A 7,500-nucleotide genomic window follows, 5' to 3' on the forward strand; every position below is an offset into this window, starting at 1 on the left:
CTGCGTGCGTTTGTTTGTTTTTAGTCTGCTTAATGTAGCCACTCAGGAGGAAAATAAATGACAGGGTCCTTCCTATTCGTGAATGAAAGAAAAGTTGGCTTGAAGAATACAAAGATATATTTTCAATACATAAAGCAAGTGCCACTCTTATACCAATCAAAGATAATGAAGGGTTTCCTCAACCAATGTGGGCTGTGTGTGACAGCGATTTAAATACAAAACAGACATGATACAAGTACCATATGTCTTCATTCTTGGAGAAAGGACTGGATAGATACTATTATTTCGTTTGATAATAGAACAATTTGAGCAAAACCAGTGAATATAGAGACTACTGCCCAAAACTTTTGTAATCGAGTCACGTATGCAAATGGCTTGCACATGTTGGTCAATACCAGGAAACATTTGACCCTGACATGAGCTTTATGAGAAACAAAAATCGCTGCACACCATAGGTTGAATTCGATGATATAAGATCAAGATTTCCAGAACAACTTCTGAAAATATTAGAGAGAAAATGAGCAAAATAGTTACAGTAGCTCACTCCGTACAAAACAATGACGCAGCAACTTGACAATGCCTATCCACTTATTCATATCTAATTCCAGTGATCCCAAACTGACTTCCGTGGCTCAAGGTCTCTGATGTCTTCATTGTGGATATCCATAAGTTGCATTGTAACTTCACGGTCCAACTGAGAGAATCCACTGGTGTTATTCACTGTTGACATGCCAAATCACAGCCAATATCAAAACAATTAAATCAGTACATCGACACAATTAGTAATAAAGTATACACAGTCGAGGCAAAAAGAAATAAGAACACTATTTAATAAATCTAAATCCATCAGTTAATTCAAGTACTCATCCTCTGATTGCAAGGGATTCCCCGCTATTACAAGATAGAGACAAGGATGATCAATGGAGGTTTCGTATCAATACGGACATGCACCATGCATCTCATTTGACAGAGATGTTCCTTTAAGCATAACGAATCTCAAGAATAACAATTGAATGCCAAGTATTGTTATAAATGTGAACTGCGGCAGACTTTGTAGCTCATCACAGTTAAAAGAAAATCATAACTTGGTTCTTTCTGTCGGTCATGAATGTTTTTCATGTACATTCTTAGCATCATCAATGAAGGGGTTTTATTTATGGACGCACAACGTAATGACTATCCAGTGGGCTTAGTGCTATTGTACCAGTATCACAGAGTTTGGGCCTGTTTGAGCCAGCATTTTCATGTCTTGATCTTTCATTACTGCTGGTAGGAACTTGAAAACTATAATAACCTAAAAATCTTAACAGATAATAAACTTTACACATCCTGGGCTGTGGTTCGGATTGAAAATGAGGGTTGGAGGGAAGCTTTGTAATGAGCATTTGCACATCAAATTGCGATCGCATTTTGCTGCTGTATTGTATCAGAACTACATTTTTCTGCGATGTCAGGTGGTTTGTTGTACGGAAGAGAAATGGTCATTGAAATGCGTAAGCGGAACAGAAATTTTCGTATCAGGCGGGGAGGCGAGGAGGAGGTCAGGGGCAGAGTGACAGGTGGGTGCTTTGTGCAGAACCAATAGCAGAAATTATTGAGTCCTGATAATATTTCAAATTGTGGCTGAAATTTAACCAGTTAGATTAGTTAAGTGTCGTATAGCTGCGAAAACAAGATAAACCGGGATGATTAAACGGGGTCTTAAATTAATTTATTTCAACTTGTTAACATTGAGAATGTGCTGTTTGTTGCTCAAAAATGGCTAAATCTTGGATTATCAAATACAAGCGTTGAAGTCATTTGAAGAATGTGTTTCAGAAGACGACAACAGTCTGGAGGCAGAGGGGAAGTCGTGGGGGAAGAGGTAGAGGGAGTAGCAGAGGAAGGGGGTGGTGAGGTGGTGGCTCGCAAAGAGCAAATGTCACCTGCTGAGGATCTTGATGCGGAATGGGATGACTACCACGAAGCGGTGGGTATGTACATTCTTGGACTATCAGTTACGATCCAGAAGACGACCTAGAGAAGTGAAATGATGGATTTGAGAAAAACATGCAGGCTCTAGTACATTTGTGTTCCGGAATAAACCCTCATGACATTTTATCTGGGTATACTAGTTTTAAAACTTTTCTGGAAGGACAATATTATTTCTTTTTGTGCTCGTAACCTTCACTTTATGGGAAATTTGAGTGACAAATTCCAGGCTGGCTGGCTTTAAAAGAGCAACTTTGGAATAAGATAACTATTAAGATATTTTTTGCATGGTGTGTGTTAAGTCATCAGGATTTTCAAATAAAACTTGAAGCTAGTGGCTGGTTTGAGTGTTCTTTCCCACACAATTCTGGGAGTGTTGTCAAGATGACCATTGCAAACTGATATTTTATTTCACAACCAAACACACACCTAGCATGGAATGAAATACACACTGAATACAGAATCAAATGAAGAATATCCCAACTGATACGGTTGAGATCTCAAGTCAATGGGAGGGTTGGGTGGGGAACTTAGCTCTGAAAGTAGTCAACACTGGCAGGCAGGGAAAAACAAGCCAACCGAACCATGTGATGTAAGGGCCCCTTGGGCCAGCCCAAAGGTGTGTGAGAAAACATTTTTCACTCCTTTGGTTCCTCAGAAAGTGGAAAATAAAGGCTCATCTCAAAATGAATTTTATCTTAGGTTTGAAAGAATATTACTTCAATATTACTTCTCTTGAGTGTAGTAGCTGATTCTTTTCATCGGCTGTTCTGTGCCGATTAAAACCACTGAGTCATGTTTCCTTTGGTTGGCTTATTTGTAGGGAGATGTTGATTATGGCAGAAGACTGAGCTTGATTTCTGATGGCGGACTTGCAGTTTAATATTATTGGAAGCAAAAGGACTCAACTAATTTATCGCTTCAATATGTTGCAAATCATTTATTACAGTGGAAACAAGACTACCTTGCTTCTTGTGTGGGACAATGTTATTTCATTGATCAAGGTTGTATTTGCTATGAGGGAACAAACAGCAGGCACCTTAGACTGAAGATTCTAGTTGGATCAATTCTGTTATGTTTGTTCTTGGTGTATGTATTGCAAGTTTCTTCATGGTCTTTTAAATGCACTTTTTACTAGTGAGATTAAGTTTTTATGTACAGTAGGAATCCGAAGACTGTACGAGCTTGCAACTTGTAACCAAGATCACTAGAAGGTCATTTGCTCATATTGAACGTGATGTACAGTACAAGTACACCTATCTCACAGCCAGGTAAAAGAACTTTATGTTATATAGAAGTAAGTTTCCTTTGTAGTTAAGAACTAATGTTTTTGAAAACCAGAACATTTTGAGATGACCCATAATGTAGATAAGAGGGAGTAAAAGGTTTTTGATGCCTTTGGAGCATATTTTATGATTGTATTCCCCCCCCCCCCAAAAAACCAAATTATTTTTTTTTTTTTTTTGCCCCAGTTTTTTTTTTGTTTTTTCGTTTTTTTCACCTTGTAACATGTAACTTTCATTCTGTGTTAATGAAGATCTTTTTTTTTTTCATGACCAACACTCTTACAAATATGGGCTGGCCGTTTCAGTAATGTTTAGGTTCCCATTGACACCTCAAATGACTGCGGATGCCGCCAGTTGATGAGGAAAGAAAATCATCAGGCCAGTAGACACACTTAAAATCGTTTAATCTCACTGCCAAGGGTACAGTGGGTTAATTCCTAGTGATTACAACTTTGGTTGCAAGAGTTAAAAATGCGACTTTTATTTGAGAAGGCTTTTATAAACATAATGTATGCTAATATTATTACTGTAGATTTTACTTCCTAAAAAAGCTGTGGCAGTCAATGTGGCCTCCCAAATGACTTGGAAGTATGTTTTGTGAATAAGTGAACTGAAGATCGCCTTAGCTCTTTCTACGGGGATGTCTGCATTGGTGGGATATAGCCACCAAACACTTGAAGTGCAGAAAAAACCGGTGCACCCTTTTCTCAATGTATAGAACTTATCCATGTTAAAATTTCCAATCCTCCCCCAACACCGGTATTGGCCTGGATTAATAAACGATTTAAATAACTAGTAGTGTTTGAAAATTAGTGCTAACGTCCCCTTTGGGGTTTATCTGGCCAGACTTGCTGTGAACAAAGTAGTTTTTGAAAAGTGTCTTTGAACGGTAATTAAATTCTGTTAAAACCCAGTCAGTTGTTCATTTATTCGTCTTTGAAGCATCATTAACCTGACTTTGTAACTGAGCACTGTTACACAGGCTTAAATCGCAGGAAACTGCAAGCCAGTTCATCTCCAGTGAAATTTCAGAGGGTCATACGCTACAGTAGTAAGTGGGACCAGGGGCACATGCTTGGAAAGGAAAACTCTACAGCCTAACCCAAAGCCTGGGGCAAAACTTCTACCCATAGTTTCAGTCGTGTCTTTAATCTAGGAGTTACCGGTGATGTGTTGGAATGTGGTGACAGTGGTCAAGTGGGAACAGGGGTTATAAGTTGTCTTGGTTTGCCTTAACAGGTTGTTCCCAACTTTTTGATCCCTAAAATTATGTACCAGGTATTATTTTACCTTGTTCCCTAAGATATTTTGTTGGTGTTCACCAGTTTAATAAGCCTTGTTCCTCCCGATCCCTGGGAGGAGATTTGTAAAGGGAATCTAGATCTGTATCTTTTGTGTGAGCCCTTTGACAAAGATAGGTCTGGGACCAGTATGTTGCTATGGTAACGAAAACTGTTACGCTCAAATGGTTGCGCACATTTAGTAGAATTTTAATGCAAAGAATCAAACATTTCTGATGCAATTGGTAGTTGATTGATTACATGTATCCTGTTTCATCATATTTGATCAAAATTTGGTTGAGTGTATGACATCATCACTTGGTTAATTTGCAGATTTAAAAAAACTTGAATATTTCTGGAACAAAAAGAGATATTTATTGACAGATAGTAAAGAGCATTTTTCTTCCATGCAGGCTTAGCGTATTTATGTCGTAAATGGCTTCGATAGAAAAGATGTGCGATTTTCGTCATGGTGGCCACTTTTAATGTCTGTTTACCTTTTGACATTGAGTGCGGGTAAATAATTATTTAGGAAGTAAAGGGGTTCAAACTCATGTTATCATTATCTCTTCTTTTTTCTCAACTCTTAAAGCTGTTGAATTAATAAGGGATTTATCAACATCATAAGTTCATGATATATTAGGCATAAGATTGTTGTCAAAAGTAGGCAGTTTTAGGTCCTTGTATTTCTCAGAGTTGTTGTTGTCTGCCCACTTGTAACTATGACCGTCTCTTGACCAACCTTCCTTCTTTACAAATGCCACAGTAAGTCGGGCAGTAAGTGAAATGTGGCACAAATAGCAGGGTTTTGTGATAGGTTGCAATAGGCCATTTAACGAGTTTGCTCACGGGGACCTTGCCTATGAGCAGCTGCAAGGCTGCCAGTGACCTTGTTCTATTGATTGATACAGACCTCACTCTTCCTTTTAAATCATGTAACATGTGTTTTGGTAATTCAAATTGGTTCAGTGTAAAATGCAAGATTGCGGACCCAAGGGTTAAAATGGCAGACTTGGGTTATAATGTAATTGTTGAAAAAGCCCCAAACTCTTAACCTCTTTCCAATTCAGTGCAAAATGCAGCGTGCATTGTCTGGTTAGTGGGTCAAAGAAATTGATGATATCACAACAATTCTACATGAGCTCCACTGTCTCCTGTTGAGAAGCACATAACCTACAAAACTTTGCTAATTACTTTCAGTACTTAAACAATTTGGCACCATCTTATCTATCTGAGTGACCTCATCGTTCAGAACAAGCCTACACGAAAATGCATTCTAGTTCTAAGAATTTATTAGAAATTCCTTGTACCAACACTTTACGATATGGCGAAAGAGCATTTTGCGCTGTAGCACCTAGTCTGGAATGGTTTACCACTAGACATAAGATCAATTAACATTTTGGAGCTTTTTAAGAAAACCTCAAAGCATTTCTTTTTACTTTACAACAACAATTATGATTAGTGACTTGACCTTATGATTAAGATTAATATATATAGAATATATAATATTAAGATTAACCCATTCACCCATAAAACCACCATACTTGTATTTAACTCTGTGTAACGCCAGACGAGGCAATGGGTTAATCACTCGCTGAAAAAGCCATTAATTATTAATATATATGCGTATGGCCTTATATCCTGTTTTTTATTAGATTTTAATTTTCATAGGTAACAACTATTGTAAACAGTGCCTTTGGGCTAAGCGAAATTAAGGCGCTAAAAAAATTCTTTACTATTGTTATAATTATAATTAATGAGTCCCTAAGGGTCAGTGACATAAAAAGGGGGGAAAGCCGCGGGGGATATTCGCATGCCCAGGAGAGGGGCATGGGCAACCGAGGGTAATGATGATTACTCCTCCCTCCACCCTCTGCAAGGCTTGTGAAACTAGAAAAGGAGGAGGACACAGAATCTCCTTTTATCTATTTATTATTATTATAATTTTTTTTTTTATAAAAATATAATTATTGTTAATCACTATCTTTTGGCGGAACTTGGGTGGCAGGGAAGGCAGAGCCTATGCCCCCTAGGGTAGCGGTGTCCTAGGAGGACCCCCTAGAGTAGCGGTGTCTCTAGGCAACCGACGTTAGAATGTAACATAGGGTGGACCAGAAGAGGGTGCCCTTCTGGAAGGAGAATAGGTCAGATGGTGAGTTGTACCATCTTGGAGTAAAGCAAGCCGGACCTATTGCCAAGGAGGGCTGTCCCACTACTGTGGGGTAAAGTGCAGCCCAGGGTGCACTTCCCTGCCACCAATAAGTAAGTAAGAAAGTAAAAGGACACACCTAGTGTTGAGTTTTCTGAATTAACCTTTTTTTTTTTTTTTTTGTAAGTTAGCGGTGGAACATGCGGAATAATACAATGTCCATAAGAACGAACGATGAGACAAAATACCCAAAACTAAAATAAAATAGATGAGAATAGTATAATGAAAGAATTTGCATGACAAAGCAGCCATGGCAATTAAAGGAGACAAAGCTTCCAGTTGGGTGGGAGGGTGGGAAAAATGCGATCTTAAAGAGTGCAACTCAAGGTACTTGCTTGAAGAGCAAAGCTGAAATGTGGCTGACTAATGGTCTGGGGGATTTACAAGGTGAACAGGTGAGAATCGCGTGATGTTGTGGAAAACTACTGGAAGCTTTGGCAACCGCTTTAACACTGTAAAAGTGAAAGTACTTTGACCTAAACAATGAGCTTTTGACTACGGGACAAGCCTTGATTGCGAGGGTGAGGAGAGTAGAGTACACTAGGGACAAGTGAGGAATAAATAGTACTCCCTTAAGGCTCATTAACCCCAGTTAAGAGCTTAAACTTATAATTAAAAAAATTAATAATTATTATTGTTGTTGTTATTATTATTATTATTATCATTATTATTAAGTGCTAACAGTTAAGCCTAAAAGTAAATATCGTTTTATGCCTAATTAGGTCCAAGTTTAGCACTGCTAAAGGGTTTGGGC

The 7,500-nt window shown here is 38.3% G+C and overlaps 1 protein-coding gene across 1 annotated transcript in view; it reads right to left on the minus strand.

Moving 5' to 3' along the window:
• Positions 1-7,500, minus strand: part of LOC138059734 (polycystin-1-like protein 2) — a 128,274-nt gene that overhangs the window by 34,262 nt on the left and 86,512 nt on the right. The gene's annotated exons all lie outside the window — the stretch shown is intronic.

Source organism: Montipora capricornis, chromosome 8, assembly GCF_036669925.1.
Source record: "Montipora capricornis isolate CH-2021 chromosome 8, ASM3666992v2, whole genome shotgun sequence".
NCBI lineage: Eukaryota > Metazoa > Cnidaria > Anthozoa > Scleractinia > Acroporidae > Montipora > Montipora capricornis.